This window comes from Oryctolagus cuniculus, chromosome 18 (assembly GCF_051225735.1).
Source record: "Oryctolagus cuniculus isolate XC-2025 breed Fujian yellow rabbit chromosome 18, ASM5122573v1, whole genome shotgun sequence".
In the NCBI taxonomy this organism is placed as follows: Eukaryota; Metazoa; Chordata; class Mammalia; order Lagomorpha; family Leporidae; genus Oryctolagus; species Oryctolagus cuniculus.
In genome coordinates, this window is record NC_142884.1 from 4,813,041 (window position 1) to 4,824,690 (window position 11,650).

The window sequence follows — 11,650 nt, forward strand, 5'->3', positions numbered from 1 at the left end:
GCTGGGCCCTACAACCTGGGGCCAGAGGGCAAGGGCAAGGAGGCAGATTCTGCATGGAGAGAAGACTCAGAGGGAGACTCGGGGACGATCTGTTAGGCTTCAGAGCCCTACTCTTAGAGACCCTCTGTCTGCGGCCACGCTGGGACCGGGACCCCTGATCCTGCAGCTCCCGCAGGAGAGGGGTCGCTGTCCCCTCTCCAGAATTGGGGGAGGGGGCTTCACAGAACCTTAATTCTACATCCACCCACCTCCAATTAATAAAAAGATCTGTCTCACCTCTGGTTACGACAGGTCAACTCTCCGAGGCACTGCGGAGGGGACGTCGAGCCCCCCCAGCCGGCACCCCCCCCAGAAAAACCCCTATGGCTCCCAATTCTCGCTGCTTCCCCCTCCCCCAGCGTGAGGGACCCAGGCGACCGACCTGGCTGGGGGGGGAGAGGAGGCGGCGTGCGGGGATCGGGGATGTGGAGGTGGGGGGGCTGGGGCAGCACTGTGCCGGGGGCCCCCAGGGAGTGAGGGTCGGGATGCAAAAAAAAAAAGGTGAGGAGACAATTTGGTTCTCGTGTCGCTGGGCAAAGTGCGGCGCTGGAGGACGAGGGAGGGAGGGAGGAGGGAGGGGGAGGGGAGCCGCTGAGGGATGGGGGAGCCACCGGCAGGAGAGGGGTGGGGGAAGGGAGCGACTGGGGGGGCAGGGGCTGGGTGGCAGGGGGGGCTGGGGGAGGAGGGATCTGGAGAGGGAGGGGAGAGATGGAGAGAGACGCGGAGAGGGAGAGACCCAGAGACTGGGGGAGGCAGGAATTTGGGGGAGGCAGCGGCTGGTAGAAGGAAGTTGGAGAGACACCCAGAGAGAAATATCCAGACAGAGAGAGAGAAGGGGGCCGAGACAGGAGCCCAAAGAGAGAAGCCAGGGGACCCCCGGGCAGTGGTGGGGCCGGGGAGGGCCGGGGGGAGGGGGAGGATGGGGGGGTCAGGATCTGGGTAACAGAAGGGAAGAGGAGCGAGGGAGAGAGTCATCGGAGAGGGGGGAGGAGAGACAGATGGGGAGAGACAGAGCGAGAGCGAGAGAGACCAGGAGGGAGACAGCAGCGCCAGGGAGGGAGGGAGGGGCGGGAATTGGGGAGGGGCGTGAGCACAGCAGAGAGAGGGTCCTGAGAGAGCGGGAGAGACAGGGAGGCCGAGGCAGGAAACCGCGAGCGCAGCTCAGGGGAGCAGGGTCTGGGTGGCACAAGGCCCCTGGAGACCGAAAGGAGAAGGAGGGAGAGAGACCCCAAGAGAGAGGCAGATGGAGAGAGATGGGGCTGGGAGCCGGAGACCCTGAGACCCCGCGACTGACCGAGCAGGCACCCAGAGGGGGCCAGGGGGGCGGTGGTGGGAGAAGGGCCAGGCTCGGACACACTGAGGAGGTCGGAGACAAAGGGTGCCCCTGCCCCCTCCCCCACCCGTATCCCCGGCCCCTGCCCCCTCCCCCACCAGCCTCCATCTCTCTTCAGCATCGCTTGCCGCCGCCACCGCCTCTTCCTGTCGTCATGGCAACAGGATCCAGGCGCCCAGCCAAGGCTGACAGCCGCGGCCGGAAATGAGGGGAGGGCCTTTTGAAATGACCCCAGGAATGCGCCCCAGAGTTCTGAAACCCAAGGGACAGTGCTCCTTCCTGGGGTCCTCTCTCTGCCCCCACCCTGAGTCACAAAGGGCAGAGATGTGGCTCCTCCACCCCCGCCCCCCGGAATAAAACTGTATTAAATGCACCAGGGCGCTGGGCCTCTGGGCTTCAGCGGCTGTGTTGTTTGCTTCTTGCCCCCGGCCAACCCCAAGCTCCAGCCCGAGCGGGGAGAAAGGGAAAGAGTGGTTCCTCCAAGCCGGGCTGGCGCTGCGGGGACAGCAGGAGGCAGGGACCTGCCTGGGGCGGAGGGAGGCTGTGCAACAGTTTTGCGAAGAACAGATCTTCCCATCTCAGAAGCGGCCAGCAAGCAGGGGGCCGGACAGAGGAGAGGCACAAAGTTTGGCAACAGGGTGACCTTGGGCAGAGCACTTCCTGTCTGCAACACTCAGTGGTTCCTGGTTATAAAGGGACAACGGGATGAGCCGGTTGGTGAGACAAAGATCTCTGCACACAGCCCCAGGCACGCAGCTCCTCAGGACGCTGTCCTCACGCACATGCTATAAAAAGCTGAGATCCAGCCCCGCGTGCGCTGCCTGGGACTGGGACCCACGCACTCCCCGCTGCCTCCTAGGACTCTCACGGGCTCCTCCAGCGCCAGCTTCCATGCGCCCATCTGAGAGATGAACAGACTGAGGCCCCAAGATCACGCAGGGCACCAAAATCAGGATTTGGGATGAGGGAGCTGCTTAGGGATGAGGCTCTGGAGGGTGGATCGCGGGCAGCAGCAGCTGGACGCTCAGAGCCAGGGCACTCGGTGGACGCTGCCTCCCTCCCGGGGTCGGCCTGTGTCCCCTTCCCTTCCGCATTGTTCATCCCCACAATGCATGGGTTCTCTAGCTAGCCCCAGCGAGACGCACAATTAACACAGGAAGTAGGCACTGCTTTCAGCCCCCACCCCCATTTTCAAGATGTGAAGACTGAGGCAGAGAGGTAAACACACAGCACAGCCTGGGAGTGGTGCTGGGGGCTCAGAGCCCCGGGCCCCAGCGGCTGCAGCCGCTGGATGGCGCTGTTGGGGGGCGCCTGCCTGCAGGCTGCTTTCTGTGCCCCTCAGCAGGGACAAGGAGTCTCCAGACATCACCCAGTGTCCCCTGGCCCAGAGCCGTTAGGGCAGGCGAATCCGGAGCTGGCATTTAGCCTGCTGGTTAAGATGCTGTGCCCCTGGGGCCGGGGCTGTGGCATGACGGGTAAAGCCACTGTCTGTGACACCGGCACAGCACACAGGGGCAGCAGTTCCTGTCCCGGCTGCTCCACTTCCCATCCAGCTCCCTGCTAATGCATCCTGGAGGCAGCAGCTGACGGCTGAAGCCCTTGGGTCCCTGCACCCCCGAGGGAGACCTGGAAGCAGCTCCTGGCTTCTGGCTTTGGCCTGGCCCAGCCCCGGCCACTGTGGCCGTCGATGGAAGTGCCCCCGCCCCGATCTGTGTGTGTCTGTAACTCCAGCTTTCAAATAAATAAATAAAGCTTAAAAAAAAGATAGTTGTGCCCACATTTGAGTCCCAGCTCTGGCTTCTGACTGCAGCTTCCTGCAGCACTGCTCCTGGGAGACACCCCCAGCTCCTAGCTTCCACCCTGGCCTGGGCGCTGGGAAGAGAACCAGCAGGCAGGAGCTGTCTCTGTCTCTCCCTCTCTGCTTGTCCAATCAACCAATAAGTAATTTTAAGGAAGCTAATGAGGAACTGTGGGAACCTACTTTTCTTTTATTGTAAATCAAAATGTATTCTGCTTTCAGACTTATTTATATATAAGTTGAGAGAGAGCGAGCCTCCATCTGCCGGCTCCCTGAAAGGCTGCACAGGATGAAGCCTGCAGCTCGGAAGTCCATCCGGGTCTCCCACGTGGCTGCAGGGGCCCAGGCACTCGGCCGTCACCTGCTGCCTTCCCAGGCATATTAGCTGGCAGCCGGATCGGAAGCAGAGCAGCCAGGACTTGAACCGGTGCCCACATGGGCTGCTGGCGTTAGAAGGGACAGCTTAGCCCACGGCACCTCAGTGCCAGCTCCTGAAATGTACTTCTTAATCGGGTCAGTATAGAATCATATAACAATCAAATGGTAAACAAGCAGTAATAATAAAAAACATTCCTGCCTGTTCCTTATTGGAAAAGCCTTTTTGAGTTTTCTGCTGTTTTTCGTCTTCCTTGCCTTCCCTAAATTATGACCCCTTCTGGATGCGTCAACATCGTCCGTTGTCCAGACTCCTCTAGGATAGGTAACGTGGCTCCTGTGCACCTCACGGCTTCCTCCGCTTCCTCCTCATCTCAGCATTCTCACTCCTCTTGGTTAGTTTTGTGCTGAGAAGTGATACAGGATGACTGCATGGTCTTGTTTTACTTATTTGAGAGGCAGAGTTAGAGAGAGAGAGAGAGAGAGAGAGAGAGAGAGAGAGAGATCTTCCACCTGCTGGTTCACTCCCCAAGTGGCCACAGTGGCTGAAGCTGTGCCAATCTGAAGCCAGGAGCTTCTCTGGGTCTCCCACATGGGTGTGGGGGCCCAAGCACTTGTGCCATCTTCCACTGCTTTCCCAGGCACATTAGCAGGGAGCTGGATCAGAAGGGGAGCAGCCAGGACTCGAACCAGTGTCCATATGGGATGTTGGCACCACAGGATGGGGCTTTAACACGCTGCACCACAGCGCTGGCCCCCATGACTTTGTTTTAAAGATTTATTTATTTGAAAGGGAGAGTGATGGGGGGTGGAGGGAATATTCCATCTTCTGATTTTTTTTTTTTTTTTGGACAGGCAGAGTGGACAGTGAGAGAGGGAGACAGAGAGAAAGGTCTTCCTTTGCCGTTGGTTCACCCCCCAATGGCAGCTGTGGCCGGCGCACCGCGCTGATCCGAAGCCAGGAGCCAGGTACTTATCCTGGTCTCCCATGGGGTACAGGGCCCAAGACTTAGGCCATCTTCCACTGCACTCCCAGGCCCCAGCAGAGAGCTGGACTGGAAGAGGGGCAACCGGGACAGAATCCGGCGCCTCAACCAGGACTAGAACCCAGGGTGCCAGTGCCGCAGGCAGAGGATTATCCTAGTGAGCTGCGGCACCGGCCCTATCTTGTTTTATTCCCCAGATGGCCACAATGGCTGGGACTAGCCCAGGAAGAGGCCAGGAGCCCAGAGCTCTCTCCAGGCTCCCATGTGGGTGCAGGGCCCAAGCTGCTGTGGACAGTCACGCACGCATTTGTTCACCCTCCCTCTAGGGTACTTAGCCAGGGGTGGGATTGTGGGGCTGCACACCCACCACACTTGGTGAAAAACCCTTCCCTGGCTATGGGCCATGTCTGTAAGAATGTGGGTCTGTCCTGTGATTCAGCTACAGCCGACTTGAGCCCAGAACTCCATCCGGGTCTCCCATGTGGGTGCAGGGCCCTACATACTTGGGCCATCTTCCGCTGCCTTCCCAGGCGCCTTAGCAGGGAGCTGGCTCAGCTCAAAGAGGAGGCTGTCCCGGGTGGGCCAGAGCTAATCAGGTGATGTCTTAAACGATCGTCAAGAAGTCAGAGCAAGGAGCCAGCACTGTGGCCCAGTGGGTTAAGCCTCTGCTTACAACACCGGCATCCCCTAGGAGCACTTCCTGGGGTCTCGGCTGCCCCACTTCTGATCCAGCTCCTGCTAAAGCACCTGGGAAAGCAGCAGAAGATGGCCCAAGGCCTTGGGCCTCTTAACCCACATGGGAGACCCAGATGGAGCTCTGGGCTCTGGGCCAGGACTGGTCCAGGCCATTGCAGCCATTTGGGGAGTGAACCAGGGGATGGAAGACCTCTCCCTCCCTCCCTCCCTCCCTCCCTCCCTCCCTTTCTCTCTCTCTCTCTCTCTCTCTCCCCCTCCCTCCCTCCCTCCCTCCCTGTAACTCTGCCTTTCAAATACATAAATAAATTTTCAACAATGACAAAGTCAGAGCAGGTCAGAGCAAGAAGAAGCACACCCCACACAGCAGGGGGCTCCCCGATACAACCCGGCAGCTGATGTCTGGGCGTGAGGCCTCCTGCGACCCTGAGCAGGGGTCCAGGGGCGCGCGCCGGACTCCACAGGAGCTGCGAGAGTCCAGGTGTGTGTGGTGGTTGTTACACAGCCCGACACAGCCTGCAGACCCCCATGGCTCCGTGCAGGCCCCCAGGCTCAGGCCAGTGTGGCGGCAGTGCCTGCCCCCCGGCTGTCCCTTGCGCAAACCCCTTCTTCTCTCGGTCACCCGGTGGTGCTGCCAGGCTCTTGCTGACCCCGTCCCTCTTCTGCTTAGCATGCTGTGTGGCTCCCATTACCCTGGGGAGGGAGCTCAGCCCCTTCCCTGAGAGGCCCGTCACCAAGGGCACCGGCCTCGCCTTGGCCACACTGGGCTCCTGCTTGAGACCGCCCCCCCCCCCCCAGCTCCCTCACGCTGGTGGGTTTTCCCCCTGTGGCTCCCCTGCCTGCATTCTCCATCTCTCAGTCATGTGCCAAAGCCTCCACCTGCTCTTAGAGACTGAGGGTACATGCCTCTTCCTCCAGGAAGTCCCCCGACCTTGCCAGCTTGCCCCACTACACCGGGGCTCCATCCGTGCTTCCTCCATGCCCTATGCTGTCCAAGCTGGGTCTGATTCGCTTCCACGTGCCCCGGAGCCCCGCTCAGCCCTGGTGGCCAGCAGACCTCAGTCCGCAGAGGCCGAATGAATGAATGAGGGGACGAATGAGTCGGGGAGAGGGTCCCTACCCCAACCTCCTGTCCCCGCCCAACCCGCTCGCCGCCACCCACCCCAGAGCCTGCTTTCCCAGGTGCCGGCTGCCTGTGGCGGCAGCAGCTGGGGCTTTGTGTGGCGATGCCGTCTTCCTGCTGCTCCAGGAAGAGACATCAGCATTTCTGAAACGTCCTCATTCAGGCTGAAGTGGAAATATCCCAGCGCCGGGAGTCAGGCGGCCTGTCTCAGCTCCTGCTTCCTTTGCCTCCCCCAGGGGCCCCAAGCCAGGCGCTGGTGCCGCCTCCGCCCCCATCTCCATCTTCTCCTCTGGGAAAGGAGGGGCAGGGGCGTGGCTGGTGACCCCTGGAGTGGGGCTGGGATTCAAACTCGCACAGCCACAGGACCCTGCTGGAGCTCCGGGGACATCAGCAAAGCTTCTGTAACTGCTTCCAAAATGTTGCCGTGACTTTGTTTTTTATTTGAAGGCGTTACAGGGGGTGGGGAGGTAGAGGAAGATTTTCTATCCGCTGGTTCATTCCCTACATGGCCGCAACATCCCCGGCTGGATGTCTGAAGCCAGGAGCTTCCTCCAGGTCCTCCACGTGTGTGCAGGGGCCCAAGCACTTGGGCCATCTTCTACTGCTTTGCCAGGCCATAGCAGAGAGCTGGATGGGAAGTGGAGCAGCCAGGACTCGAACCAGCACCCATATGGGATGCTGGTGCTGTGTGGTGACTTTACCCGCTATGTCACAAAGCGAGCCCACTGGGCTGATGCTTATAGGGGGCCAGAAACCCCTACGCCACTTATAAATCGATTTAGCAAAAATGCCAGTTGTAGTCATTAAAATAAAAGCAAAAAGGGAAACCGAGGCAGGGGAGAGTGCCCCACGCGTGGCCGGCACCCAGAGCTGGCTTTCCCAGCTTGTACTCGGCGCCTCTTCCCCCAGCCACGCTGTGCTAAGTCATCCCCAGGCGAGAGCCACCGCCTGGAAGGGGCCACGGAAGCAGGTGCCGCCTCTGGGACGACTTGGGACAGAGAGCAGCGGGGAGAGGAACGGGAATGTCACTTTCTCCTTTAGCACTGAACCTTTCAGGGCAGGGGTGGGTACAGAGGGGGAAAGAGCAAATGGGAAAAACAGAACTCTAAACCACGGAGCGGGTGTTGGGCGCAGCGTACAAGACCCTGCACCCACGTCAGAGGGCCCGGGCCCAGGTCCAGCTTCCTGCAGGTGCTACCCTGGGAGGCAGCAGGCGACGGCTCAAGCGCCTGGGCCCTGCCTTCTATGGAGAGCTGGTGGGAGCTCCTGGCTTTAGCCTGGCTGGGGCCTGGCTGTCGTGGTGTGTGGGGAGTGAACCAGAGGACGGACGATCTCTGACAGCTGCTCTGCCTTTATAAACAAATTCATTTACAAGCTGTCATAAGTAGTAAATGTAGAAAAAAATGAGTCTGCCGTTACATACCTCTGTTCAATGGGCCACTTCATGGCTGTTAGAAGAATGAGGCGAGGGCTGGCACTGTGGCGTAGTAGGCTAGGCCTCCACCTGCTGTTGCCAGCATCCCATATGGGTGCCGGTTCAAGTCCTGGCTGCTCCACTTCCAACCCATCCCCCTGCTTATGGCATGGGAAGGCAATGGCAGATGGCCCAAGTCCTTGGGCCCCTGCACCTGCATGGGAGACTTGGAAGAAGCTCCTGGCTCCTGGCTTTGGATCAGCCCAGCTCCGGCTGTTGCAGCCATTTGGGGAGTGAACCAGCAGATGGAAGACCTCTCTGTCTGTCTCTCTGTCTGTCTGTAACCTGCCTCTCAAATAAATAAATCTTTAAAAAAAGGAGTGAGGCAAGCAATGCCATTTCGAGTCACAGCTGCCCTGCTTCGCGCCCTGCTAATGCACCTGGGACAGGTGGATCAAGTGCTTGGGACCCAGCACCCACGTGGGAGATCCGGATGGAGCTCCAGGCTCCTGGCTTCAGCTTAGCCCAGCCCTGTCCGCTGCAGGCATTTGGGGAGTGAACCAGAGGATGGAAGACAGCTCACTTGCTCGCTCTCTCTCTCTCTCTCCCTGTATCTCTGCCTTTCAAATACATACATAAATCTTAATAATAATAAGGTGGCCGGCGCCGTGGCTCAATAGGCTAATCCTCCGCCTGTGGCGCCGGCACACCGGGTTCTAGTCCCGGTCAGGGCACCGGATTCTGTCCCGGTTGCCCCTCTTCCAGTCCAGCTCTCTGCTGTGGCCAGGGAGTGCAGTGGAGGATGGCCCAAGTGCTTGGGCCCTGCACCCCATGGGAGACCAGGAGAAGTACCTGGCTCCTGCCATCAGATCAGTGCGGTGCGCCGGCCGTGGCGGCCATTGGAGGGTGAACCAACGGCAAAGGAAGACCTTCCTCTCTGTCTCTCTCTCTCACTGTCCACTCTGCCTGTCAAAAAATTAAAAAAATAATAATAATAATAAGGCAAAGCCCTGCACCTGCTGTGCTGCCCCTGGGACGTGGAACTGAAAGGCAAGCTCTGGGGGCAGCTGTTCAGCACTTCAGCAGTTAAGTCACCGCCATGGCATCGACCATCACTGCAGTGCCTGGGTTCGAGCCCTAATTCCACTCCGGACTCAGCCTGCTGCTAACACACACCCTGGGAGGCAGCCAGTGAGGGCTCAAGGCATGGAGTCCCCGCACCTGTGTGTGAGAGCCAGATGGGTTCTGGGCTGTCAGCTTCCATCCGGCCCATCCCTAGCTCTTGCGAGCATCTGGGGAGTGAACCAGCAGATGGAGGATTTCTCTCTGAACACAGAATAGTGATTCCTGGAGGCTGGGAAGACTGGGGGTGCTGGGTACTGGGCACCAAAGCAGAGTTAGGCAGGAGTGAGTCCCGGCCCCGCACAGCACAGGGGTGACTGCAGTCCCCGCGATGCACTGCATACCAAGGACCTGGCAGGCTCCAAACTCAAAGGAGAGGAACCGGAAGCACTGAGTGCCTGATCTGCTTGGCTCATGCTCTGATATGTTTTTTATAAAGACTGATTGCTCACTTATTCGAAAGGCAGAGAGAGAGAAAGAGAGAAAGAGAGAAAGAGAGAGAGAGATCTTCCATCCGCTAGTTCACTCCCCAAATGTCCACAGAGCTGGGGTTGGGCCAGACCAAAGCCAGGAGCCAGGAGCTCCATCTGGGTCTCCCACAAGGGTGCAGGGGCCCAAGCACTTGGGCCATCTTCTGCTGCTTTCCCAGGCTATTTGCAGGGAGCTGGACTGGAAGCGGAGCTGCCGAGTCTTGAACTCTCGCCTGCTGCTGAGCCTGCCATGCTTGGTGGCTCAGCTGTGCACCCCTGAGGACAGGAGGCCAGAGTCCCACCTGTTTATCGGCCACCGCACCTCCCGGACCTAATGTAATGTGACTGTGCTCTCCATCAGCCATTCCCAAAGCATGGCCCAGGACCACACACAGTGCACAAGGTCAGGATCATTTTTAACACAGTACCAGGATATTATTCCCCTTTCACACTCCCTGGTGAGTCTGGAGGCTTTGTGAGGAGTGGGAACAGTTGAGTGAAGGCACGAGCTGCTGAGACCCTGGGCTTCTCCTGGAAGTCAAACCTGTATAGATGTTCAAAGGGTACCTGAAGACTTTGTGGAGGGGCCGGCATTGTTGCCAGTGGGTTAAGCTGCCACTTGCAATGCCAACATCCTACACGAGCCCTGGTTCAAGTCCCGGCTGCTCCACTTCTGATCTGGTTTCCTGCTAATGGCCTGAGTGTTTGGGACCCTGCCACATTCCTATGAAGGAAACCTGGATGGAGTTCCCGGCCAAGTCCTCCCATTGCAGCCATTTGGGAAGATCTCTCTCTCTCTCTCTCTCTCTCTCCCTCTCCCTCTCCCTCTCCCTCTCCCTCTCCCTCTCCCTCTCCTTCCCTCCCTCCCCCTCTCCCCTTCTCTCCTTCTCTCTCTCTCTCTCTCTCCATCACAGGTAGTAGCTTAACCCAATACACCATAATGCCAGCCCCAATAAGCTTATTTTGAAAGTTAAAAAAATGTGATTAATATGTAATAATTATATATTTTTACAGAGTACAGTGCGATATTTCAACACATATACATAGGGGCCAGCATGTGGAGTAGGAGGTTAAGTTGTCGACGGCAATGCCAGCATCCCATATAGATGCCAGTTTGATCCACTTCTGATCTAGCTCCCTGCTATGGCCTGGGAAAGCAGAAGAGAATGGCCCAAGTCCTTGGGCCCCTGCACCCACGTGGGAGACCTTGATGGAGCTCCTGGCTCCTGGTTTTGGCCTGGCCCAGCCCTGGCCATTGTGACCATTTGGGGAGTGAACCAGTGGATGGAAGATTGTCTCTCCCCACCTCTCTCTATATAACTCTACCTTTCAAATAAACACATCTAAAAACATCAGCATAAAATTGAATATGCATAGAGTATTCCTCAAATTATACATTAAAGCCGGTAACTCTTCGGGAGAGTGGAATGGATTTCTGAATGCCAGGATGTGCCAACTTTTCACAGCCTTTCTTAAAAACTACAACAACTAATCTTTAGCTATAGAATTCCATTCCATTTTCAAAATGCAGGAAGCGCAACACAGAAAGCCAGCTGAGGTTTTCAAAAGAACATAAACTTGTGGGACGTGCAGTTTAAATTCTGGACAAACTCAGCAAATATCCAGCACTTGCGCCACCACCACACATGCTGCTGGCCAGGCAGACAGCACCAATTGATCAGCAAAGCAGACAGCACCAATCGATAGGGACATTCTTTCCCAGGGAGCAGATGTTCAGAATCTTCCTAATACTGTGCTCCCAGAAGCCACAACGAATCAATTAGTCTTGACAAAGAAGCCGAAATATTTGCCATCCCAAATCTCAAGCATGACCTCCAGAAATTCCTGGAATCATCGAAAATGACTCAGATTGTTTCCCTTAGGGAGTTTGATCCTGCTGAATACGAATTCCTTCCTGCCAGTCTACCCCCACCACCCTCCCCATCCCAGAGGGATTTGGAATCCTTCCAAACCATCCCCCTCATTTTTTTTTTTTTTTAACAGAAAGGAAACTGAAGCCCTAGAGATTAAAAGGCTTGCTCAAGGTCACAGAATGAGTCGGCAGCAAATCTACAGCAGTAACACATGGCAGTTAGGGGAGGTGGCTCTGGCTTGGTTGGACCCGGGCAGGAATTCTCCAGTGCATCCTACCAGCTGGGCGATCTCACTTCCTGAGCCTCGGTTCCTTCATCTATGAAATGGGCTGGCTGGGAGGGGCGAGGAGCGTCTGACGCCATGACTGCGGTTGTTACGGCTGCTGACTACCTCTCAAGAGGTGACATCCAGGCAGAGCCAGG